Source organism: Oxyura jamaicensis, chromosome 12 (genome assembly GCF_011077185.1).
Source record: "Oxyura jamaicensis isolate SHBP4307 breed ruddy duck chromosome 12, BPBGC_Ojam_1.0, whole genome shotgun sequence".
Taxonomy (NCBI): domain Eukaryota; kingdom Metazoa; phylum Chordata; class Aves; order Anseriformes; family Anatidae; genus Oxyura; species Oxyura jamaicensis.
The window spans coordinates 15,954,415-15,979,849 of NC_048904.1; the positions used below are offsets into that span (position 1 = coordinate 15,954,415).

Below are 25,435 nucleotides of genomic sequence, written 5' to 3' on the forward strand. Positions count from 1 at the left end.
GGCTCCGAGCCCCTCAGGTCTGCTCTTGTTTTTCCATTGCCCAACTCCTTATTCCAAGTTGTGCCTCTCAACTTCTACATGTACAGTGAATTGCCAGGAAACAGGTAACGGCCCTGTTCAATGAGCATTTTAGGATAAATGCCATAGAGCATAAACCGAAACACATGACCTGCTTTAATGCTACTTCTTCACAAGTATTAATAATAATAATAATAATAAAATATGCATTTTAATAGCCGTGACACACTTTCTTTAGTCAAGATATGATGTTATAGACTCAGAATGGTTTCCTTCACCTTGTCAAGTCTTCGAGTAGCATCTTCCCCTGGCATGCTGCTTCTCCTGGGCACCTGGGGCAGACCCAGGCTGGCAGCAGCATGGGCACAGCAACCTGCTCTGTCCCCAGATATCCAGCCTGGATGATCTCCTCCAAGTCACACCTTCTGAGCTGGTCCTGACCCTTCTAAGGCTTGGGAAATACACACTTGCTGCACATCATGAGGATAATTTGGCTTATTCATCTGTTTGCTTTTTTAAGGTAAGGGCAGGGAATGTTTTCCTTTCCTCCCTTGCACGTTGCACCTGACATGATAAATCTTAGAACAGTAATGAGAACAAGTTAATATGGGACTATATTTTCTCTGCTCATAATGAGCTTTGTCATGGAAATGGATTGATTTTATGTCACTTTGTGTTCTCTTTATAATTTTTATGGGTGGAACGAGGTAGAAAACTTCTCTCTCTCATAAATTCAATATAAATTTGCCTTTGCCTACATAACTCACTGTGTATTTTGGCCACCTATTTCACTGCTTCCTTGTTTGCAGCCTGGAAAAAAAAAAAAAAAAAAGAAAAAGAAAAAGAAAAAAAAAAAAAAGAGAGAGAAATGGCCAGTCCATGAAAATATTGAATATTGAAAAGGCCAGAGCCACGTGGCATGACACCACCATCCCCTGCAGAACTCCAGATGTGCCTCGCTCTGTGCCTCCAGCAGCATTTTTGGCCCTGGAGGAGCGAGGGGAAGGCAGATCTCACCTAAGGGAAACCCAAATGCAAAGGAGGGGAGCAGGAGCTCCCTGCCCTGCTCAGGGCACAGCAGATGTCCCTCCTGGCAGGCAGTGAGCAGCACAACATGCTGCCACCAGCCACCCTGCTCCCATCGTGCCATCGCTCTCCTGCCACCGCCACAGCAGGAAGGTGGGGGTGGAGAGGGAAGGTGCATTAACTGATTACCAGCTTCTGTTCTTCCCAAACTGGGGGATGTGGATCAATTCTGAATCATTTCCACTGAATGCTACCCAGCTTTGTCCATCCTCTCCTAATTTCTCATGTACTTCTTTTTATTAATCCCCCTCCCCTCCAATTCAGCAGCTGCTGCCAGCAGGGAGAGGCAATTTTCTCCCGGGTGCTCACAAAGTAATGAGGGAGTGAACTTTAGGCACTCCTCCTGTTAGGCTGGATTGGAGACATTGCTACACACCGGTGCTCATCTCTCATTGAAACTTGAAAATCCTCACTGAAAATAAAAAGGGAGTTTTCCTTTTGTGCTGCTGGCTGTATGCAAAATTAGCTGCAACAACAGCAATCTTCCTGCAGGACAGTTCTCTGTTGCTCCTGCAGCAGCAAGGCAGCAGGTGTGGACCTGAGGATGGCCAGCGAGCACCACAGCAGCCTCAGCATGTGCCGAGCAGTTGCAGAGCTTCTGCCAGGTATGGATCTGGCCTCTGGAAGTCAAAGTGGATCGATAATTTGGACCCATAAAGAACTGGCGTGGAGTCAGAGGCTAGCTCAGGTCTCTGAGAACTGTTGCCCATTGCAGTAAAACTGCAGATTCCTATAATAAGAACAAAACAAAACAAACAAAAAAAAAACATTGCTTAATGTTTTTTGGGGGTGATACTCTTTTAAAAGAGAAGAGGGCACAGGAGAAGAATAAAGCGGGGAAATTGCAATTTTGCACTTTATGTGCTAAAAACAATGGAGGGGTTATGGGAACATGAGGCTGCCATTGTACAAACTGTTGAGGAAGCCAAGCTCCTGCTTTGCTCCCATTAAGCATTAACATCTGGAGATAAGAGTTTACAAGGCAATATTGCCTTGAAAATGATGCACAGACACAGCTTCAAGTCACTGTCTTGGCTACATATTCACAGCTCACTGATTTTATGCTCCTTGTTTCCCCCTAAATTATTCATCCTGAGCACCCTATGTTGCATTTTCTTTACATCATGCCACAGTGGAAAGAGGAGGAGCAGATCTTGCAGATACAGGATCTCCTCTCATCCCTGCTTTCATCCTCCAGGTGCTGTCCATTTCCTACCTCCTTTACTTTCGTGAAGCCCTATGAAACCAGTCCTAGCAGATCTGGGGGCCCTCCACCCTCCTGACCAGACACATTTCACAGCTGTCACACTGAGGTGGCAATGAGGTCTGTGCACAAATGCTTGCAGGGCAGTGAATGCCCACAGTGGGCTGTGCTCAGCCCAGGAAATCAGGCACGCTCATACTTCAAATCCTCTCCTACCTGCATTGCTCTTCAGATAAAAATTACTCTCCACTCCAGCAGAAAACAACATCCCACTTGAACTTTGTCAAAGACTCCTCCACTTGTGTGCAGTGCCCTCATTAACACTCCCCGCTAAGCCACCAGGCAGTTGTTTCTCTTCTACCTTGTGCTTAGATTCAAGAAGTGCTTCAAGCATCCATCAGAGGGAGAAACTCAGGAGATTCCCCTGAGCTCCCATGTGCCCTGTTGGGATGCACTGCCACGGCTGCAGAAATGGAAAGAAAGCAGAGGCAGAGGCACAGACCCAGGGGTATGCCCCTAGCCACACTGAAGATTTGGGAAGAAATCCAAGACCTCTCTCTCTCCCGTCATACTCTTGTCTTTCAAAGTTGCATGTCTTCTACCAGCACCTCAAAACCAACACAATAATAAATGAGAGAAGCCTGGGGGGACAATATTTACCAAAATTTGTATCTACCCCTGGATGACTCCTCACACCCACTTAGAATAACAAGGGCAGGACAGTGTGAACTCGTTTCCAGGACCGTGACCATTTCTTTGGCTGCACAACCTATGGCATTGAGCACATCCATCAGCTAATTGATAGATAACTGGCTTGTCAGCTCAAAATATTCCTTTCTGCTCTAAGTCATAGATGTGGGGGGAAAAGCCAGCTGGGAATCAGTATCAGTTTTTCTATATGCAAAGATTTAGGATAAATCATGTATTTTTTGGGCAGTTGATGCAGAATTGGAGCTGTTCAGCATAGCTTTATTGCTTAATATAGGGGCTCCAACATATTCTTCACATCTGAATGGAGCTATGAAAGCAAGCTGTGATTTATAGTGCACCTTTCATTTTATATCTCTGATTTAGCAAGGCTGGGATTTGATTCTGTGGGGAGTTTTTCACTGGCATTTGCAAAGCACCAGACTATAGCAAGTTGTGAAGGACTTAGAAGCAAAAGAAAAATTGTTACTGTACAACCCTAACTGAGCCAGAGCTCTCTGAACGAGGACAATAAGAAATGTTTACCCTGCAAATGTTCTTTCAAATCCTCCTTCAAGAAGTCTGCTCCTTCTGCAGCATTGCTTTGTCACTGCCACTTTATGGCATACCTATAGGGACAAGTCAGGGGACAAAACTTGCAGCAAAAATATCTTCTATTTTCTAAATTGGGAAAATTATAGATTGTCCTGGTTAAATGCACCTGGAAGAGGTAAGGTGAGTTGAATATTGTCCTTTTCCATCACCACCTCCTTGACTTTGTTTGCCATCTGTTGCCCAGCCTCTGCAGCAGGGCAGAGCATCCATTGGCATAGGGGTACCTGAGCGCCGTGAGCTGCCATAACCAAGCAGCAGGCTCAGGCACCGTGGACAATGGCTCATAAATCAGCAGGGATTTTCCCCTGTTTGTTATCTCCTTCTCTCATGGATCCAGTGCTGCTCACCCAGGTCTCACCTCTGCCCATGCCCAGCCAGTCAGTGCTTAGTGCTGGTGCCTGCAGTGGAATGGGTGCACACGTAACGCTGCTGCATGAAGTTGCTAACAGCTTTACGTGAAAAAAAAAAAAAAAAAAAAAAGAAGGAAAGAAGGAAAGGACCTTGGCTGCGACCACAGGATGTTAACATAAAAAAAAAAAAAAAAAAAAAAAAAAAAGAAAAAGAAAAACGTGATTGTGTAATTTTACTTCTCCTTGCTGACCATACAGCATGAAGATTCCTCCTAGCTTCACGTCATCAGAACTGCAAATTTAAATAAAACTTGCATCATTTAACACTGTATTGAATATGGGTGACATTTATTTGCATTCTTTTTGCTCCCATTAATGCTAGTTTTGCTGTTAGATTTGTTTGTTAATCCTACAGATGAAATTAAACTGAGGCTGTTATACATAAAGGGTTTGCATGGATCAGATCTAATAATGTCATATTGTGGTATTTTATACAAAATGATTAGCTAGTAATTGGTTTAATGGAGGAAAAAATAAACAAAAGCCTCCATGAAATGGATATTTCACATGCCATGCATGGCTGAGGTTATGCTAACCACGCAAGTTTTATAGGCTGCTTCATGCTGGACACACTCCTGTTCCCCTCAAACCAGCAGAGATATTCCAGTGCAGGGAGCAAGCTCAGATAAAGGATGCCATCAGACAAAAGGCAGCTGATGTAATTTGATGTGGTTTTACCGATGCTGGCACTGCTGAGTGTGCAGTAGTGTGTTCTGGTAAGGAGCACATCTCCTTCTGTAAGGTGTCCTGCAGGAATTCCGCTTTGTTGCTGTTGGTGCGTGCAGCCACATTCTCTCCGCACTTGCTGTCCTTTGACACAACAGCAGCTGTGACAAATGGCTGCAAGGTAAGATTTTGGAGCACCAACACCTCCCCACACCTCTGCAGTCTCCAAGGCGCAGGTCCCTGCCAGCAGCAGTGTCCTTCTGTCCCCGTCACCCTGCAGCAGCTTCAGGTCTACCACCGGTCCACGGGGCACGTGAGCTGAGGTGACGTGCAATGCCGGAATGCCAGCATGGAGACAGCTAAGGCTTTAAACCAAATCTTTTTATTTTTAGCATCATTATTATATGCACTGCATCAAACAGTTAAGCATCGTTTTGGTTTGGTGTCTGCTTAGAAATTCTACTCCACTCTGTTAATACCAAGGCAGCTCTGATAATTTACCCCAGTGGAGGATTTGTCTCTTGTTTTGTTCAGTGGCATGACCAGGGTATTTGTGTATTTTCTGTTCTAATGTCAGAGTGACTCGATGACATGCACAGGCTATTATTCAATAATGATGCCTAAATGGAGCTATCAGAAGGGTTATTATCAAGGTTATTAAAAAGCAATTCTTTCCACTTTCAGTTCAACCATGAATTGCAGAGCTAGCCATCATCTAGGTGAGGATGTGCGTATTAATCAAGTGGCTTCCTATGGTCCACCTAGATATCCTGAGCGTGGATAGTGATTGATTTACTCCACTCCTAGATTAGCACACAATCAACCAGGGGTGTTGAACATCTGACCAGCAGAGTTAATTCATAATGCTTGGCAACCATTTTGTAATTTTCTCACATCTGTTCTTTCTGGCTGAGACACGACACTTCTTTTAGGAGCCCAGAAAATGGCACGTAGAGAAATGTCTGTGGAGCGGCATTCCCTGCTATCAAATGGTAACGGTCCTACTAAAACCCCTTTTACCTCAGTGCATTTCCAGGAGAAATAAGCCTTCTATAAAATAATACACCAGACGCTAAGTTAAGGAATACGGCAATATTTTTTTTTTTAGTCATCATTTGAAGATAGCTGCGTGTAATTGCATCCCTATGCAAATCAGACTTGATCAGGTAAGTTACTAATGAGTCCATGAGCATCTTTGGGCTGAGTCACCAGCTTTAAGGAAATGTATTTAATTTCACTTCTTGCTTGCTTAGGTAAAAGGCAGATCAAGATCGCTCTCACATGCTTCTAGCAAAGCCCGAAGTGCAACACGACCTACATCTGTTGCTGCAATTTCTTTGAACGCAAGCACGGCGATGCAGCTGCCTTGGGTCTCTCCTGCCAGCTCCGTGCTACCAGGGCACACGTTTCAGGTTGGGCAAAATTCTCACAGTCCTATCAAGCCAACCAACACATCCAGAATCAAATGTTTTCCCATTTGCTGTTATCATCATTTTTGCAGGCTCCACTTCAGCTTCGCTGAGCACTTCTAATGCATTCAATATTGCTTTTTGCAAGCAAAGAGATCAGAGGTGCCAAGACACAGACGTGCCCGCTCCAGCCCCTGTCCGTGGCAGCCCCAGGGTGGCATAACAAAAACTGAAATGGCCACTAAAGGCAGTCAGGCTTCTCTCTGGCCTGGCCGTCCGTTACATTGTCAAAACCATTTGTCCTGCCCCGGGAAGCTGTCAAAGATGAAGTGTGCAGAACTAATGTGAGGGTGGATTTAATAAAGAGTATTCTGAGAAATATTGCTTGCACAATCAATAAAAAGGTTTGAAGAGGCCCTTAGGGCTTTTGGACTGGGATTTGAGTACAAGGAGCTGAGCTTCAGCAAAATTGGAGATACAGGCATGCACAGAGAGCATGCGTGCTTCACCTGCTTAGCCTTAAGCTTTGTGTGTGATGTGTTTTAAAACAAAATTGTGGAGAGTGACAAGGATTACACTGGTTTGGAGTAACTGCCCAAAGTGGCTGAGAGGAGAAGAGGAGGTATCTGTATGCAGAACGATGTCATCGATCAAATTAAGGAGCATTCTGAATTTCATGCTGCCACCTACCCATGGAGTCAGTGGCCTGGAAGCTGGATTCACAGCAAATCCAGTAGGACAGACCAAAACTATTTTGTGGGAAATACATGAAAAGTCCAGTGGAGAATTAGCTCAAAGAACTGAAAAGGTGCTGTACCTTTGTGTTGAATAATTCAACAGTGGGAAAATCAGGTTTAATTGCCTTTTCTGCTTGTAAAGCAAAAAATACTGCGGCTCTATACCTCTGATGTTATGGCATAAACTTAGCACCTTGCACTGAGGAAGTTTAGGTGTTTTAGAATAAATATTTCTTCACACAAGTGCTCGACCTGTCAGAAGAAGAGCCTACTGCACGCAGTACTATCAGAGCCCTACTCACCATGGGGTTTCCCCATCTGCCAGGCTCAACAGGGAGCTGGTCACCTCTGGGAAAGCATCTCCAATACAAGTCAGAGAGGATCTCGAGCTTCTATCCTGGGTTAGCCACTCACCCTGGGGCTGAATAGAGCCATAGAGCTGTGCGTCCCCTCTCACAGAGCTGGACACTGAACCCAGATATCCCACCCTGCTTTAGGAATGAAGCTGTAGGATTAAGACAGAAGTCTTCCTGAAGCCCTGTTTTATGAGGAAAAAAAAAAAAAAAAAAAAAAAAAAAAACAAACAAACTATTTTTAGAGAGTATTTGGCAATGCCAACAGATGAGGAGCACCCAGCTCACAAATCTCTCCAGGGTACAGCCTCGTGAGAGCTGTGAAGATGCTGAGTGCTGTTACGGCCACCACAATTTTAGATATGTCCAGAAAGGTTCAGGGGGAGAATGTGCTGTGGGTTTGGCTGCATGGGCAGCTGAAGTGTCCCTGGGGTGTAGGAGGTGTAGATGTAGGGGGCTTGGTGTTTGTCCCCAGCAGGGACTGCTCGAGCCCCGCTCAACTCACTGAAGTGGCCCCCTGCGGCCGGATAATTTATGCCTTGTTATGTCTTAGCTCTGTAATTTACCAAAATAAAGAATAACATTCCTGTAACAGAGATTAATGGCTGTCAGGCTGCAAAGTAATTTTTCAATATGAAATGGAGCAAAACTTACATTTTTAGCACAATTTCCCAGTTCAGTGATGCACCTGGTAATAATTATGATTTACATTAACCATAACATCATCCTTCTTATATCAACTTGCTTTAGTGAAGAATGAAATAGGCCCTTGTTAAATGTTTCATGAAATAATTCAAATTACATATGCTAAAATTTCCCAGCTCCCACCAGCCAGGCTAAAAATCAACAAGAATGAAAATTAGTTGCTGCTGCAAAGGCCCAGATTCTGCATTCAGAATCATGTGAGCACAGCCCTAAGTTAATTATACCAACAGCTGACAAAAGCTTTAAGTCCAAATTGACGATGCAACAGCAAAACCCATTCTCTGCAGAATTTCCATGCACTACGACTACACTCAAGATAACTTCCACCTGTAAGCACTTCCCTGTAAAATAATAATAATAATAATAATAAAAAATAAAAATATACTGTCCCTGATGTCAATGAAGTTCAGCCCATCAAGACCACCTAATTAATTGACTTCCAGGCAGTAGGACTGTAGCAAAAAGTCTGTGATTTGTTGCTTTGCTGATCTAGGGCCCGAGTGTCTCTTATTCTCCAAGGCATGATGAAACACCTCTCTAGTGGAGTTTCCTGCCAGCACGTAATAAACAAAGCACCCATAGCAGAACCAAAACACAATGTCCTTCTCCTGGCATTTGTGAGGAATGCAGAGCATTTACATGCTAAAACATTGCGGCAAAAAAAAGCACCGAAATAGTGTGAATTATTTGCCTTAGAAACACAGATAAATGAAATACAAAACTAATGCAGCCCTAAAGAGCAGGTAAATTCATTTAAATAATAGGATTATGATTTATGATTCTCCTATTGTGAGAGCGAGTTTCAGCTCTGCAGTCCTTCCTTACGCCCTGGCTTGTGCAGAAGCCGCTCTGTCCCCGTGCGCGAAGGACCAGGACCCCAGAGAGGACAGAGAGACCCCAGGCACTGTGCACAGCCCTGGCTTGAAATGTTCCCCTTCCTGGGTCCTGCATCTCCCCCAGAAGGATCTCCTTAGCCAGCAGCTTATCAGGAATCCAGGAGGCTGGAAATCCTCCTGCCCCCTGAATATGCTCCATTTTATCTGAATTTCAGCGGGAGCACCCTCTAGAGACAGGTTTTAGCTTTCCCCTTTGCAGGTGCCCTAGCTTCAGACTGTGGGATCACTGTAAATCTCTCACTCCACCTTATTTTTGCTATTTGAGGAGGAGCAACCAGGTGCAGTTCATCCCAGATACATTCGATGCCATCCCATAGCACTCGTCCCCACACCCTTCTGTGATCCAGCTCACCGGGGTGCGCGCTGCAGGCAGGATAAGCAGCGAGCGCCTTTGTACGAGCACCCTTCATGGACTTTGATAAGTGGAAACCCAAGCATGGGACAGCAGAGGGTTTCCATGGGGGTCTCCATCAGCATGGGCTGGGGCAGAGAGCAGCACGGATGCCCTGGTGCTGGAAGGGACATTAATGCCCGCTGGCGGTGCCCTCGGAACCAGCCCAAGCACTGCCTCCCTTCCCGGGGCTCGCTCCCTATCAGTCGAGATGGCAATAGCTGCCACTGCAAAAGTAAAGTTCAGCACTGAATCATTAATTAGGATGACTGGATACTCTGGGATTTAAACTAGTGATTAATGAGCCTTTCTAGCTCCAGCTCCATGTGAACAACTATCTAGTTCATGTTATATTTAATTTATTTAAAAAAAGCTCACCAAGACAGTAAATCTTGCTCAGAAGAATTAGTGGAGGAAAAAATAACACTCATACCGCATTTATAATGTTGACTGCAAATTTATATTCACACACTCTTGCACTAATGCAAATGCCTTCTCCAGAAAGACAGTATAATTCATAGTTTGGGGGATTCTTTGGAAATCTATTTACAAATGGGAAATGGTGATGCAGACATCATGATAGGGGAAGCAAAATGGGTATTGTAATGCCCAAATCATTCAAACTGAGGAAAAATACAGGGCTTTGTTTTTCTTAATCTTGGCATAAAGGTCCTGTTCTGTTTGTGGTGAGGCACTACAGTGTGCCAAACCAATCAACTCCCTCCACTGTTAATTATCTTACCAAGAAAGTTTGACTTGAACTATTCACTTCTTCATGCAAGGGCTGAGACATCTTAATTTTTCCTGGTGGTTTCTTTCTTTCTTTCTTTCTTTCTTTCTTTTTTTTTTTTTTTTTCTTTTCTTTCTCCTTATGCAAAGGTTACAGTGCAGAGGTGCATGACAAGTGCATTGGAAATACATTTTCAAATTCATCTGTTCTGAACATTAATCCACTCCTAAGCTCCTTTCGCTCCAGTACGATACATAATCGAAAGCTGGGATCATGGCTGCTCGAGCAATGCTTTCCCTTACATCTGCATTCAGACACCATGAACTCAAAGGCCACGAGTCTTAACTAATTCCTCTAACTATGCATTCAATGATCTCCTTGCTAGGAGTCAGTCCGGGGTCTCTGCAAATTTCCATATGTTTGAAGTTTTCCTCTCCTCTTTTATCTTTGTCTGAAAGCTGTCAAAACGCAGCTACAATTTCATAGGGTAATGAGGAAGAGATTAAGGACCGTACACATCTGTCACCTAAATACGTGCAATAAGGAGTACATAAAATAAATAAAATTAGGATCCCGTGAAAGCGAACAACAGCAGCTGAGCTGCAGGCACAGCAGCTCCTGCGCCAGGCACTGCTCCAGGTTAACTCCTGCACCCCTGAGCTGCGGCAGCACCACGCCTGCAAGCCTCAGGGCCACCCACCTGCAGCTCCTGGGACATTTTTATTATGGCCAGGGACATGGATGGACTGGGGCAAGCTGGACTGGGTAAAACTGCTCTCTGTGCAGTCCATCCCCTGTCGCAAGCAAAAGCCACATGGGCTAAGCTGCCCGTGATGCTCCAGCATGTCTTCCGCAGCTGTGGCTCATCTTTCATGCAGCTGAATGGGAAACCCTGCATTTCAGATCAGCTGCAAAAGCAAACAGAACGTCTGCATGCAGCAAATTAAAAATCCATCAGTACTAAGCTTAAAACAGTGACATGTTGTTCTTTGGGACTGCTTCCATATTATCTCTAGAAATACCATCAGCCCCCACTTTCTCACACGTCTTCAGGACCAAAGAGCTCAGCCCAAGCCTGCTCACAGGCAGGATCGCTCCAGGTACGTGGGAACATTGCTAGGCTTGGATATCCGCACAGCTTCCTCCACAGGAGGTTAATGGGGAATGTGCAAATGGGCTCTTTCTCTTTACACTTAAGCAATAAAGTTCTGGAAAAGCTCTCATTTTCAACCTTTACCCCGAAATGGTTAAGCTTCTAAATTGGATTCATTATCACCCAAATGAAGACACATACCCGTAAGCTAATTATGTTTCTTACCAAACTCGTGAATAATTAAATATTTTATTGTGATGTTACAATTTGTATTTATTATCCTTTGCTAAGGAGCGAAATTAAACATAATGAGGCCTGTTAGTGTCTCTCTTCAGAGATGATCCCATGTTACAGGAACCTATATCATTTGCACCAATGGTGATTAATGGGTTTAATTTACTTGACTTGCATATGTTGGAATCTGTGAGGGGGAGAGAGAAGGGAACTTAGATTGTTAAAATGCTTTTAATTAGACTAATAATGCCAAGTTTGCATGTGTTAACCAGGGTGCACTATTAATTAGTTTTAGTAGGCTGTTTTCTGAAAGGTGGCACTGTAGCATTTAGGCATGTCTTATGATCCCGGGAGAGCTATTAAGATGACAAACAGAGCATGACATTACACATAACGGCAAACAAACAGCCTTTAATCTTTCTGGATGAAGAATTGAGGGTAATTGATGGACAAAACACTTTCTGCACTGTAGCTGCCTCTCTCTCACAGGTTTTTCCAGACATTCCTCATCCGGCTGTAGCACAGGTTTGCAGAGCAGTGCTGGGGCTGGAGGTTACTGCTGGGTATCGCGTCCCCCAGAATTGCTGGTCATCACACTCATGTTTTCCATCACCAGGGCTCAGCACGGCAGGTCAGTGTGCAGGGGAAATTATCCCAGTCACCCCGGTGAGCAGTTGGCACCATGACCAGCAGGCAGGACCCGAGACAGAACTGCCAACAGCAGCCGGGTGCTCTTCCACAGCTTTCCCTTATCCATGCTAGCCTTGCTGTGCCATCACAAGCTACCTACGGGCTGGTCTCAGACCACAGAAGCCATAAAATTCCTGCCTCTTTACTGCTGTGAACCTGGAGTTCAGCTGCACTGTCAACAGGCACTTATAACAGCAGCTTTACTGCTCACGTGGATGTCTGAAAGACTGAAGGCTTCAATCTTCGCTTGGCTTTCTCTGCTCATATTAAATACCTGTCAGTGTACTAATGTGTGGAAATTGCATCAACATCCTTGGAGATGTTTTGAATGCAGAACAAGTGGAGACTGTGCAATAAAGATCCACAGTGCAGGCAGTAACTCTCATAGCAGAGGAAAAATGCATTCTGACTATTCTTCCTGCAGCTCTGTCATACTGTGCCCAAGAAATACAGGCAAGTGTGCTCTTCATGTCCCTATAGGCTTACTCAGCTATAATGAGAAAAGAAGTCAGCTCCTGCTTGAAGAAAACAGAAGGAAGGAAGAGTTTTGGTAAATGTGCTGGGTCAGGAGTTTGGAAGCCAAGAAACAAAGCAATGATAAAGCTTTTTGGAAACAAGTCTTTGCACCAGTGCTTGCTTTCAGCAGCATGTGCTGGGGGAAGGTTTCTAAGTGAGCATATTGCTCTAAGTAAAGGACTGGTCTATAGGGTAAATAGTTGCATGCAAATCATCATTTATTGTTTCTCATTCATATTCCTTACCATTTAAAAACAGGCAACATAAGCCAGAGCAAGACCCATTCTAGACTAGCATCCTATCTCCAGTGACCAGTAACAGATGTGCTATTTCTGACACTGACTGCTTGGCCTAGAATTAGCTGATGTCCCTAGATACTAGAAAACTGCAGGTAGAAAACTGCAGGCTAGAGGTTAATTTAATGGCCTCCAATGGACTTTTCTTCAATTAATTTCTCATTGCTTTTATTCCCTTGGTTCTGCAGCATCCTGCGGCTATGAGTTCCACAATTTCATTATGCATTACGTTATTTATTTTTACATTTCTGCTCAATAGTTTTTTTGTGATATCTCCCTCCCCGTCACATTTGTGAGAATCAGAATAACTGTTTCCTGGCATTTCTAATAGTAAAGAAAGGGTTATTTACTTCTCAAAGGGAAAAAATAGATTCTTTCTCCATTTAATCATAAGATCAGTGACTTAGGGATACAAAATACATACAAATCATCTGAGTAAATAATTGCTTAATGCACATTGTTTGATTCTTAAAGAAATGGGTATTGAATCTTTGAGTATGATATCCTCCCAGGGACTCCCACAAAATGAATAGTACATCTTAAGTGAGGCTCAAAACCAAAGATGTGAAAAAACCCTTCTGATTTATTGCTGAAATGTATTGACAGGCTAAATAATGCAGTGTCTAAAGTTAGAAGAAGCCTATTTATTTATTGTTATTTTTATTTGAGTAGCAAGAAAACCAAGACATCTGGTCTCTTGACAGAGGTGTCTAAAAGATTTCTGTGTTTGAGGATACTTTTCAGGTGGACTGATGACATTAAATCATCTGAGCAATTTACTGTACTCTAGCCTCTACAAACTATTCTTTATTTAATAATCTTTAATTTACCTATAACTGTTGATAGCTAGTATTTTCCATCAAAACAGCTTTCAAAACTCCTCAGAAGGGAGGCTGAAGTCACTTATGTTACATGAAATCCCATGCTGTAGAAAAATCCAGGTTTCTTGACATCCAGCCTGACTCTCCATGCCTACATATGAAATACCAAAATGGATTTTAGGAAGTAATGTAGTAATTGCAGCTCTTCTGTGAGCAAAGCCCCCCTCCACCCCATCCCAGGGGAAGAACCCTCTGCTGCCATCTGAGATGAGCAGGCAACACACCTTGCAGTCGTGCATTTGGGCTCCGCAGACCAACTTTCCAAAAACTTGCTGACCTCAGGCATAGTTTTTGTTTGCTTCTGGCTGAACTTGTTAGCAATTTCTAAGGTAAAGCCCAGCCTTTTTCATCCATTTTTTGGGGGGATAAAAATTACAGTAAACCCAGGTTTATAAATTGCGATATTCCAAGCAGTATCACTGAAGCTAGACCACATCTGAGGGGATCAGGCAAGCTATGAGTAATGCCATATTCTGCTGTATTTCAACTCACCTCTGTAGCAATAGCAAAACCAGAAACTCAGAGAGCCCTCCCTCACAGGACAGACAGCTTAAACTGAGCTCTTGCTGACGCACATCCCTCCACTCCCTGCTTCAGCTGCTCAGCTCATGTATTCGAAACATGCTCCCAGCCTTGTAGTCTGTTTGCTTAATTCCCACAGAAGACCTGCTGAGTTGTTTTCAGACTAAGCAAAGACAGATCAGGAAAGCAAAGCCTCAGAACTCGAGTCTGAAAAAAAAACCATCTTGTTCCCGCTCTCTAAAGTGGGAGCCAGGGCAGATACATCTTGAAAACTTCACAAAGACTGCCGAATAAGTGAAATGTTTGAGGCAGAGGAGTGCACGGCTGGCAATGCTGTTTGATCTGTTTGCTAATCTGTCTGTTCAGGCAGCCCTCTGCATCTCAAGCACTGGTTTTCCAGTATCTCCCCACCCCCATAACTTCATTATCCTGTAGATGAAAGCTGGTGCTATCATCCTTCTGACCGACTGCTACACCTTGCCAAGGCAGCCTCTTCTGGGGAATATGTCCGCATTTTTTAAACATTTCCATTCACACTTAGCTAATACAGTCGTTTCTTCCTTTGTGTCAAGTTATCCTGATTCAAAGCCCACCAAAACAAAAGGAAAGGCTCTCCACCATGACTTGAACCAGACTGGTGGGTTTGGCTTCAGGTCCCAGGTGGAGGCACTGGTTTGAGCATGGGGCATGTGAAGTGTGAGCTCATGTACTGTGTCAGCAGCTGGCATGCTTTGGGGATGTTAAACCGTCAGTCGAGTCCTTCAATAAATAGAGGTTAAACAGGGACAAGAGCCATAGAAGAACAGAACCTTAAAAGATAATGGAAAATAATCATAAAAAGCAGAAGAGAAAAAGTGCCAGGGTGCTTGTAAGTCTCTCTCTGTGCCCCAGCCTGCATCAGAGCAGCTTGGGGCTGCGGCCCCAGACACCTTTGCAGCACCAAACAGCTTAACAGTCACTGCTCAGCAAAGGTAAGGGGTACAAATCTAATTGCCACTTTAATGAGCCCTCCAGCAACACCTTATTTCACCTATTTTGAATGAATATCAAGTGGCAATTAAGACATTATCTGACAAGTGCCGTGTCTAAGCAACACGCTGGCTGTGTACTGGCTTCCTTCAGCAATGAGCAGAGGAGCTAGTGGCCATAAGATCTAGCTTTTTACCTTTTGCCCACTGCTTGGCTAGGAGTTGGCTTTCAATCAGACCTTGTCAGCCCAAACAGTAAACTCTCTCCCCGAAATGATCCTGGGATTTGAAAGGAGACGTGGCAGATTATTTGAGGAGAATGGGATACAGGCATTAATTTCTGTTACTAGCATATCTGTGCAGTTTATAGCTAGTGCTTTGCACACAGCCACAATTTAAAATCTGCTTAGTAAGTGGGAATGAACTGGTACATTTGTCCCACAAAATAAACATGGGTAAAACCATGCTTGATTTAGCGTGGGGTGATGAGGCTATCCCTGGCTGTAGTGAGGTTATCACCATACGCAAAGCACCACTCACACAACAGATTGCAGAACCATGATGAGCATTTCTGGCACATACCGACCTCAGCAGGGAATATATGAGGATTCCTCCATGAATATTTTGAGCAATCGGAGACATTTTATCCTGCACAGGGATCAGGTGAACTCTCAATTATGCTTAGATACTAAGCAAAGTTTCAATCTGAGTCAGCTAATCATTGACCTTTTGATAAACTTCTGGACTTAAACCCAAGCAAACCTTTGGTTAGTTTACATTTCAAACCATGATGCCATTTCACATTACAGAAAGAATTTTTGTCTTCAAGAAATGAAGTTTACATCTGAAGATGCTCTAAAAGCATACAGTATTCTAGTAAGAGACCCATGGGGCTCACATTTTGAAAAAATAAAAACCCCCACAAACTAAAGGCTAGACTCTGTTCTCCAGGACCTAACTTCCCAATAGGTTAAATGAGAGAAATATCAGGTCCTTTGACATAGATGAAGAAATATGTTTATTTTTAATTCCTCCTAGCAGGTGGAAAGTACTTATCACAGCAGGAAGAGAGACACCCAAAAGAAAATATCAGAAGGTGGTTATGATAATAAGCTTATTTTCATTACAGTAGGATTATATTTTAAACCTTTGATTAGACTCTTAAAATTTCAGAACATGCTTCTTCAATCCTAGATTTTTAAAAGACAAAAGAAAAACAAGAAGAGAAAGTAAAGTCTTACTCCTGTGGATGAACATGGTTTTGTTGCACAGATAAAATCTTTCTATTGTAAAGTTATTTAATTACATTCAGAGGACATCTTAATTTTGATTATGACTAGAATCACGCATGTCTTAATTTAGGAAGTCCTATTGGAGTCTGTGTGTCCTAAGCACAGGCTCTTTGAAGCATTGCTAAGTGGGATAATTTTATTGTACGAGTTTTCTTGTAAAAATTATTGTCTTTCTGGATGTCTAATTAAAATAAAGATGTAATAAAGAATTTATGGTTTTAATTAGAGCATAGATCTTAAAGCAATTATAGTGTGATTAATAATTCCTTAACAGGCTTTCTTATACGAGATGAAAAAAGATTTGAGCCCCATGAAAAATCAATATGCATTACTCAATTACATTAACAAAGCTACACAAAGCAGTCTAGATACCAATTAAATTGCTCCTTGTGTTAAACTGGCAATGGAGTCTGCAGTTATTAATGAGTCCTGATCTATTTGTTTAGTCATTGTGGATATTTTTGAACTGCAGTTTTTGTTATCGGAAAGATGCTGTAACATGCAGATACATCTATGGACTCCTTTCTCAACACAGAACAAAGTGAGCAAGGTTTGCTCCAGAGCCATCAGGATAAAAATGAGCACCCTGCAAGGTGCTGGGGACCCCTGGCCCAGGTCAAAGGGGCTGACAAAAGGTAAATTAAAAAGCAAGCTCATGGCCCCAGTTTTTAAATACTGACAAGAGTGCTTTGGGGGAGATCAGGACTTAATGCATAACTTACACACCCTCACTGAAATATTTCCTCAAAATTTTATTTTACCTGTTGTTAGTAACCTGGCTGAATGAATAGAACAGGGGACTAGGTAAATATAGATTTTACAGATCAAATGAACTTTAAAAACAACGCTATAGCTATACTTTCATTCATGCACAGACAGTTCCTCTGATCAAGCTGCCCAGCAAATGAAGCTACACTAATTTAAATGCCCTAAGGAGGAAAGATGATCTCATGAGAAACTTCCAATTTGACATTCTGTAATGTGGATTGTAGCTTGGAAACTTGCTAACTGATCATTAAGAACACATTGTTACAAAGGTGGACATCTCAGTGTGAGAACAGAAAGCCTGAAACTCTGAAAGAAACCACCTCTCTCTCTCTCCCCAAAGGAATCTAGAGGACACTGATATTTTACTGTGCTCAGACCCAGCTAGAGCAGAACAGATTTATTTGGGCTCCATCAGCTTGGCTGCAGCACTGCCTGCAGACCTGAGCCTTCATCCATATCTGAGATGCTGCCCTGCTGCAGCAATGACAAGAGGGAAGGGTATCAGAGCTATACCCACAGATTTCAACATCCAGAGAAACTTGCGCATTGAGCTGGATTTCACTTCTTGAGCACATCATTTGATAATGCAGTTTGCTCCAGCCAAATGACTGCACAAATTCATGCTCATTTCAAAGATTTGGTCAGGTTAAAAAAATAATTTTAATTGGGAAGCATGCAAACTATTTAATTCTAGACTAATGCTGTGATGTGAGCAGGTGCCTTACACCTAGTTTCAGCTACTTGAAAATCTGATTCTAAAAATTCCTTAAAGCACTTCAAAAGGATTGTAAGGTTTTCCTAAGGTTTTCCTTTCCTTTTACTGTCTCTGCTGTTCAACACGTTTGGGTTTTCCCTGTGATCTGTGGCACTCAGACACTGGACAGGGATGTGAGCAGCACATTCCAATTGCAGAGCGCACATCCAACCCAAGAGAGCAGGTTGCAGTCTCCCTTCTTCTCTTGCTATCAAACCCAAGCTAAGATGGCCCGAAATTTGGGGCCGCAGGTGCCAGCACAGCCTGGTTCACTAGATAAGTTTGCAGAGGAACCAAAGTAGAAAAAAAAACAACCTTACATATCTTTGTGTATGGTCTGAGACAAGAAGGGACCACCTGGTCCAGGGTTTGTCCAAGCAACAGGAGGTGGCAGCATGCAGTGCCTCTGAAGGCCACATCCCAGATAGTGAAGAGGCTTTCAGAGGTCCACGTTGAACACCAAGGATGACTTTTGGCAAGGCCCCACACTCAGTCCTCTCTTTGCTCTACACATGCCTTGATCCTGTTGTTTATGCTCATCTCTCTTCCCATCAGGAAACCATTTCCCTTGGCATGTTTTTTCATCTTCTCATTTTCATGTCTCCTGCAAGACTGAAACTCTAGCATTGATTTACCACAAGATAATGTTAATAGGATCAATAAACCACAACGACTGTATCACAGTGTCTGTTCTTCACCCTTCAGGACTGCAGAAGGTGCTTTAGTCTTAAAGTACATCCAATACTCCATTTCTCACTCTTCTTGGTCTGAGTCTCATGCATGGGAGACTCTGTCTGCCAGGTAAAAAATAAATGATTATCTTGCTGAAATAATTTACATTTTAATACCACTTCAGCACATATAAAATATTACTGATGCAATTAAAAAAAAAAAAAAAAAAGACAATTGGCTCAATGCATCTAAAAATGGGTGCTTGCTTACCCTGGCTGGAATAAATGAAGTCTGTTGGAAAGACTATTAAAAATACAGATTTTTGTGTGGTCCCAAACTAGTTATTGCAGCCAGCTGCAAAGGCACAGGGGCACAAAAATGAATAATGTAGTCTATCATTTAAAAATATTTCCTTATTCTTTTTGATCCTAACCAATATCTGACACTTGATCTCAAAGCATTTTAGACAAAGGACTAAAGGCCTGAAAGTCAATCTAGTTATATTGCTCAAGATCAGATGAAACATTTCAGCAGAAAACTAAAGACTCTGTTCATCTTTGCCATCTAAACTAATTTCACATTTAACTAGTGAGTCCTGTGGCACAGGTGAGTTTGAAGGGATATTTAGGAGGGCAGTGTAGGTACAGATGAAAGTTGGGCTGGGCTGCCACCAATGGACATCTGTGTTCATGTGAATAACAACCAGGTTTCTAACTCAAATAATTTGAATCATTTTACTGACTGGCTTTGGTCTGAAGAAACAGAAATTTGAGATAGAGGAAATGAAGGCAGTCTGACTGAGCAGAAACTAAGTCATCATCTTTCAGGAGACCATGTGAAATGCAAGGAAAGGCCCGGCCCCTCTCCTGGTGAATGCTTGTCTGAAAGAGCCACATAAAACCCTGCCAGTCTGAGCAAATCAAGCCCAGCAGGGCACTTTCATAAGCTTTACTGGAGATAAAGGGTGAGATTTATAAAGTGCCCATGTAATTCAGCAACACAAGTGCTACTGAAAATTCTTCCCTAAGGGTTCTTGTAGATTCAAGCCCTCTAAAAAACAGATTTTGAGTTTTTCCTATTGATTTAAATGGACTCTGGATCATTCCCAGAGCATTTTAAACTTCGTATCAATATATTTTCCAGTTTTGTTTGTATATGCTGAACAAAGCAAAGGCCTTACTATTATCCCTACACATAAAATAAGTTTATTCTGACAGCGTAAGCTTGCTTAAACTTCAAAGTTCAGAGCTTTAAAAATTTTGCTGAGATTATTATTGTATGATAGAATGCCACTTTGCCCACATAAACATCTGTTTTTCAGATCAATATTTTTACAAAATTATCTGGAAGCTTGAAAAATGTAGTTGTACTTCCATTTAAATATTTAAGAGCCTCTGTTGTAGAAATTCAGCACAAATATAAGTTGACCAGTTAGGAGAATTACCAGTGCTCTCAGTTACATTGGTGCACATCAGAAACATTGATAGAGAAGAATTTTTAGAAGTCATCTATAGAGTAACCTCCTGCTCCATGTAGAAACCAACACTTAATCAAGTCAGCTGTACTTTTGTCTTGCTGAATCCTGAAAACTTAGAACATTTGATTTATGCCAAATTTACCTTGCCTACATAGCAAACCAGAGCAATGTATCCAAATTAAAAGTAGACACCAGTGTAAAACAAAACTTGTTGAATTTTTAGCTTCTTTTAAACATGTTGTTAATGATTAAGAAAGCAATAATTTGATTTTTATCTCCAAAGAACACTAAGGTAACCCCTACTAAATCCAGTCTAATTCTTTCTAAGATTGTCTTTTCAGAGATTTAATGTAGTTCAACAAGTTGGATATAAAAGATGTTTTGAGCCAAATGCTTCCAAGTTAGATCAGGAACATTACATATGCTTCAAAAGATTCTTGAATTCTTTTGTGACAGTTAATGATAATTTTTTGGTCTTATAAAAATACATATTTTTTCCTTTAAACTTACTATGCAAAATTGCAAGTGCATATCTGAAAGAAAATCCCCAAATAAACACTTGGACAGCACAGAGTAAGCCTGCAATGTTTTTCCAGGGGAGATGGGAGGAACATACCCACTCTATTCCATGAGATTAGCCAGGCAACTAGGGACCAGGACTTAATTTCATTATATAATTATAATTTCCCTTTATTTACTGTGATGAGTTAGCTGTAGGTTGGCTTTCTAATGTCACCTTAACTGGCTCTAGAAAAAGAGCAGGATGCAATAAGAATGAATGCAACATGCTCAGCTAAAAGGTCGAATTCTGGTCTCAAAGCCACCAGCTTCAGAGGTCCCCACCTGGCAGCAAAATTCCCACCAAGGGCCCTGGCCACACTCTGGCTCATGGAGTCCCCAAGCAGAATTTGGTCAAACTACAGCTGGAGAAATTACTTTAACCTTTTAATAAGCATCCAGCACTAAGCAGATATGAATGTCTTCCAAGGCAAAATGTCAAAGAACAACTATAAGCAGCAGGGAGACAGTCAGGAAAAGTAGGGCCAATTCACACTTGGAGAGATCAGCATTGCCATTTCTTACACTCTCCCTTCCTTAATAAGCATGCTATGCACTCATTTGGGTAGCAGATTAGCCTTAAAGAATGACAGCAAACTGGCAAGTCCTTGCTCTCTTAAAAAATGCAGTTATTTCTTTTCAAATTCTTAATTTGGATTTTTACTGCACCTACATTTAAGAAAAATCAGAGTTTTGAAATCCATTTTTAGAAGACCCCTAGAGATTAAGTACAGGCATGTTATGCGAAGTTTTGATTTATATGGATTTCTGTAGATTTAATGTCCTTGTCCTAGGATGAGCAAGTCCAGAAGTGGCAATAAGGATGAGTGAAGGGCAGAGCTGGTGCAACACAAGCCCCCGAGAGGAGAGCACATAGCCATGTCGAGTGTCTGGCAGATGCTGCACTCCATCCTGCAAGGAGCCCGCTTGCGTGCCAGGGAGGATGTTTTCCTCTGCTGAGGGAGCCCCATGGGGAAATGCTTGATCAAAGTAGTGATTAAAGAGGGATCTTGCAGGGTCAATCTAAGCTCCTTTGTTCTCCTGATTATTTTTTTTTTTTAAAACATTTGCACTCAATAAAGCTAGCTCTTCTCTTGAGGACACAATGGCAATTAAATGCTTGGTTAGATAGCTGGATTCTATCTCAGATTTGTTTTAAAAATACAGAGGAAAGTGGTGCATCCAGATTCTGGTATCCTGAGTTCTCTCCATGGCACTCATTTCCACCCAAACTGCTAAAGATTTATATTAAGCTATAATTGCAGAAATGCGCTTGCAAAAAGGTTGGGTATATTGTTAAGCTGGTGAAAGGATACATTTCCTCAGTTACTCAGCACACTTCTTATAACTGTTTCCAAAAGTTTACTATGTCCTTCAGTGAAGACAGCAATGCCAAAGGAAGTTCATTATGCCATAAATCCAGCAGTTCACATCACAGCATGGCATCTACGGGAAACTTGACTCAAAGAAATCTTTACCTGAAGTGAAAATATTTTTAATGATAAACAAACCCTAAAGATACAAAAAGCAATGAGCTGTGTTCCATTTCCTCAAATGTATTGGTGTAAGAGTAGAATTACTCTGAAAAATATAGCTATTGCCATACATGCAGTATTATTTCCATGAAGGTTCACACCTCCAGCCTGCAGTATGCACTTGCTCCCAGCCCCCACATGTAAATCATCTACATGATTATTGATTGCCCATAACTGAAACCCACAGGGAGAACAAGCAATTTGAATTAAAGCAGCATTAAAAAAAATAATAATAAAATTTGACTACTTGCATTAGAACTTCCATCTCCCAAGCTTGTGTCTTGCTCCGTTGTGCATGAAGATGCAGGGTCAGAAAACACAAGCAGGAGACATAGACACCAGGCCAGATAAGACACCTGACAGCAGAAGAAAGGAGGCACCTTCCTTTTTAGCCTTTAAATAGAGGGATCAGGCACTGAGTGGTCAAGAGCAGCGTGAGTTGGCCAGGTGGGATTGGTCAGGTCACAAGTTGTTCTCCAGATCTCCACCATCTAACACCAACACCTGTGAGAAGGATGCATGGCCTATTTCAGGCCTCTCATGTTGCTGCTTTGGGTTTAATGGGTATGGGCTTGCTCTAACCTCAAAGAAATTGGTAGTAAAGTTCCTGCTGCCTAAGGTTGTGTAGGATCATGATAAGGTTGGGTAGAAAAAGTCCTCAGTTAGTAGGAGCTACTAACTTCAGAACTCCAGGTGCTGAAAAAACAAGGCATGTGGTGTGCAAGTAGGCAGTCTACCCATCTTCCCACCAGATTAACATCATCAGAGGATCAGAAAAGAAATGCTATATTTTGCATCTAACTAGTATCTTCTTGATAGGAAACAATTAATTACTGCCAGGTAATGTTGTCAGAGGCTGGTAAGGTGACACAGTGACTTATGAATTTCTTCCACTAACTCATAGTTGCAATGAAGACACAGCAAGATTCCCTTTCACTGAAAGCAAATATTAAAACAACATTCATTATCTTTTCATGAAAGCAAAAAAAAAAAACCAGTGACCTTGGCAGAACTTCTGTTTCTCCTTCTCCCTCTTTCAAAACAAAACCAACCCAAGACAGCACCTCCCCCCCAGGCCCATCAAAAGACAAAGTCCCCAGCAGAAAGAAGCCCAGCCTTTTTAACCATTGAAGATGTTTTGAGATGGGCCTTTCCTACAGGGATTTCAGAAGCTCCATTGCAGCTGCAGCAAGAAAATGAAGCGAAGCATGGGCCACTGAGTCAAAGAGGGAGCAAGAGCAGGCATAGTACAGCAAGATATTTTAAATCATCATTGGAGATCTGTAGCTAAGCTCTCCAGCGGCCTGCTTCTAGCTAAAAGGCTTCCACTCGAGTGCTTCAGATCATGTAAGTTTGTTTAAGATGTATAATTCATGAAGGGTACATAACACCATCCTTGAATAACTTTTCACTCACCACGTGCTTGACAGGAGGAGAGCTGGCAGAGTGGTGTGACTTCAGAAATCTGACATTGGCACGCTACGAGTCCCGGGAAGGGACAGGGATCACTGCATTGTCTTAACCCCTTTGTTAGCATGAATGCCTGAGAAAGCCAACTGCACCTGTCAATTCCTCAATTAGGACTACTTCCATCTGTTGTTATTACCATTAAAATAAGAGAAAGACAAATGATGCGAAGCGTTATAACTACTTACATTATAGTTCTCAAAAAGTGTATGTAAAGAAAACGTCTGTTTTAACAGGTGTAAAAGAAATCTATTGCACACCAAAGGCCAAGTACAACCATCCCTAACCAAGCTGAGTAGTACCTTGCTCCTCAAATAGTCCCACTGAAATCAATTTGGGATTATATAATGCAAGTAAGGAAAGCACAACCTGGTCTTTCGGTAGCAAAATAAGATGTGTAAGGAACAAATCTTCAGCTAAAGTTAATGGGATTTGCCTTGTTGCAGCTAATGGATTTGTGCCCATTTACATCAGCCTGGAGTCTACCCTGTAACAGTGTGCCTGTTCTAGAGTACTTGGGTTTTAATTACCACTAGTAAATGCTATGTTCTTAAACTTTATAGACCTTATGTATTTGCCGTACTTTATTTTGTAGATAAAAACCCAACTGTGGCCTGATAGGTAATTTAGGGATGATTTATGGACTTTGTCTTCTGTTAGTAACGGTTTGGAAGTTGCTCTCTGACAGAACAGAGGGTTTTTTTTTCTATTTTATTTTGGGAAATCATGGCTGGACTGGAACTGTCTTATGTTCCCTTATTAAAGTGTGACTGATAGATATATATATTGGTTGGTTTTTGTTTTTTAATCAGGGCATTTTTAAAAATAAAATAAAATAGGGCAAGACAAGATGTAAAGACAACACCAGTAGACACAATAGATGGGATGAAAGTTCTGGCACAGGCTGGAGGAAGAGCAGTGCTTTCATTATTTATGCTGTGGGCCAGTTGTCCCAGCAGTGAGCCTCTTCCCACTCCCACCCAAGTCCCATACCTTTCTACCTAGAACTCCATTTATTCTGTCTCCTTTACAACTGAAATGTGCATCCTGCTGTCAGGCTTGATGTGACATTTGAAATAAGCACAGACACCTCTCAGTTCCATTTAAAAGGCAGAAACAGCAAACACGTGCGCACACACCAGGACGGGTTAATTTTCAAAAACAGTATCTTGGGATTGTCATCCCCCTCTACACAAGGTCCCCAAATTAAACATTCCACAGAAAACAATATTTTGCCTCCTAACTACTGCACAGCAGTGAAGTGAAGCAGGACTCCCATCCACGGCACTCCGAGCATGCACATTTTAAAAGAAGGAGGCTTTTTCTCCCTAGAGTTCAGACAGGTTTTGTAATTGGAGGCTTGTATGACCCTACTGTGATTTCTGCCCTGTACTAGAGTGCTGAGGCTACCTGAAAAGTGATTTATAAGACAGACAGAAATACTGAAATACATGGACCTGGTGTACTGATGTGCACTTTATCCTTCCTTCTGTTACTCTGAAAGCTAGCAGGGTTTCCAGCTTTTACAAGGGTCATTTGAGTCTTTTATCTGAGTCAAATCCTGCTCTTGCTTCCTGCAGGGCATATGAGAGAAATGACATCGAACATTATTCTCTTACCAAGGGAAAGAATTTATCCCTGTGACATGGGTGCTTCCCATGGGGACAGCCAAAAAACTGACAGTGGGAAAGAACCGTCTTTTCCCCTCGCCAATGGTTCCCCATTTACCAAGATGATGTTTGCAGGAGAAAAGTTGAGGAACCCTATTAACATAATTATTTTGCATGCCTCCCTGTCCTTAGCAG

At 42.2% G+C, this 25,435-nt stretch overlaps 2 long non-coding RNA genes across 3 annotated transcripts; both read right to left on the reverse strand.

Annotated features, from left to right (window-relative positions):
• Nucleotides 1-887: 887 nt before the first annotated feature.
• On the reverse strand, nt 888-4,031 carry LOC118173413. Of its 2 annotated transcripts, XR_004754177.1 has the most exons (3): nt 3,717-4,031; nt 3,542-3,624; nt 888-1,724 (listed from the first exon to the last, which is right to left on the reverse strand). It is a non-coding gene; the product is annotated as an uncharacterized LOC118173413 (long non-coding RNA). The 2 variants fall into 2 exon arrangements; XR_004754176.1 differs by lacking the exon at nt 888-1,724 and having other exon boundaries at nt 3,241-3,624.
• A 14,310-nt stretch (nt 4,032-18,341) lies between these two features.
• LOC118173047 lies at nt 18,342-22,500 on the reverse strand. The gene is made up of 2 exons (XR_004753977.1): nt 22,411-22,500; nt 18,342-18,715 (listed from the first exon to the last, which is right to left on the reverse strand). It is a non-coding gene; the product is annotated as an uncharacterized LOC118173047 (long non-coding RNA).
• Between the last annotated feature and the right edge of the window lie 2,935 nt (nt 22,501-25,435).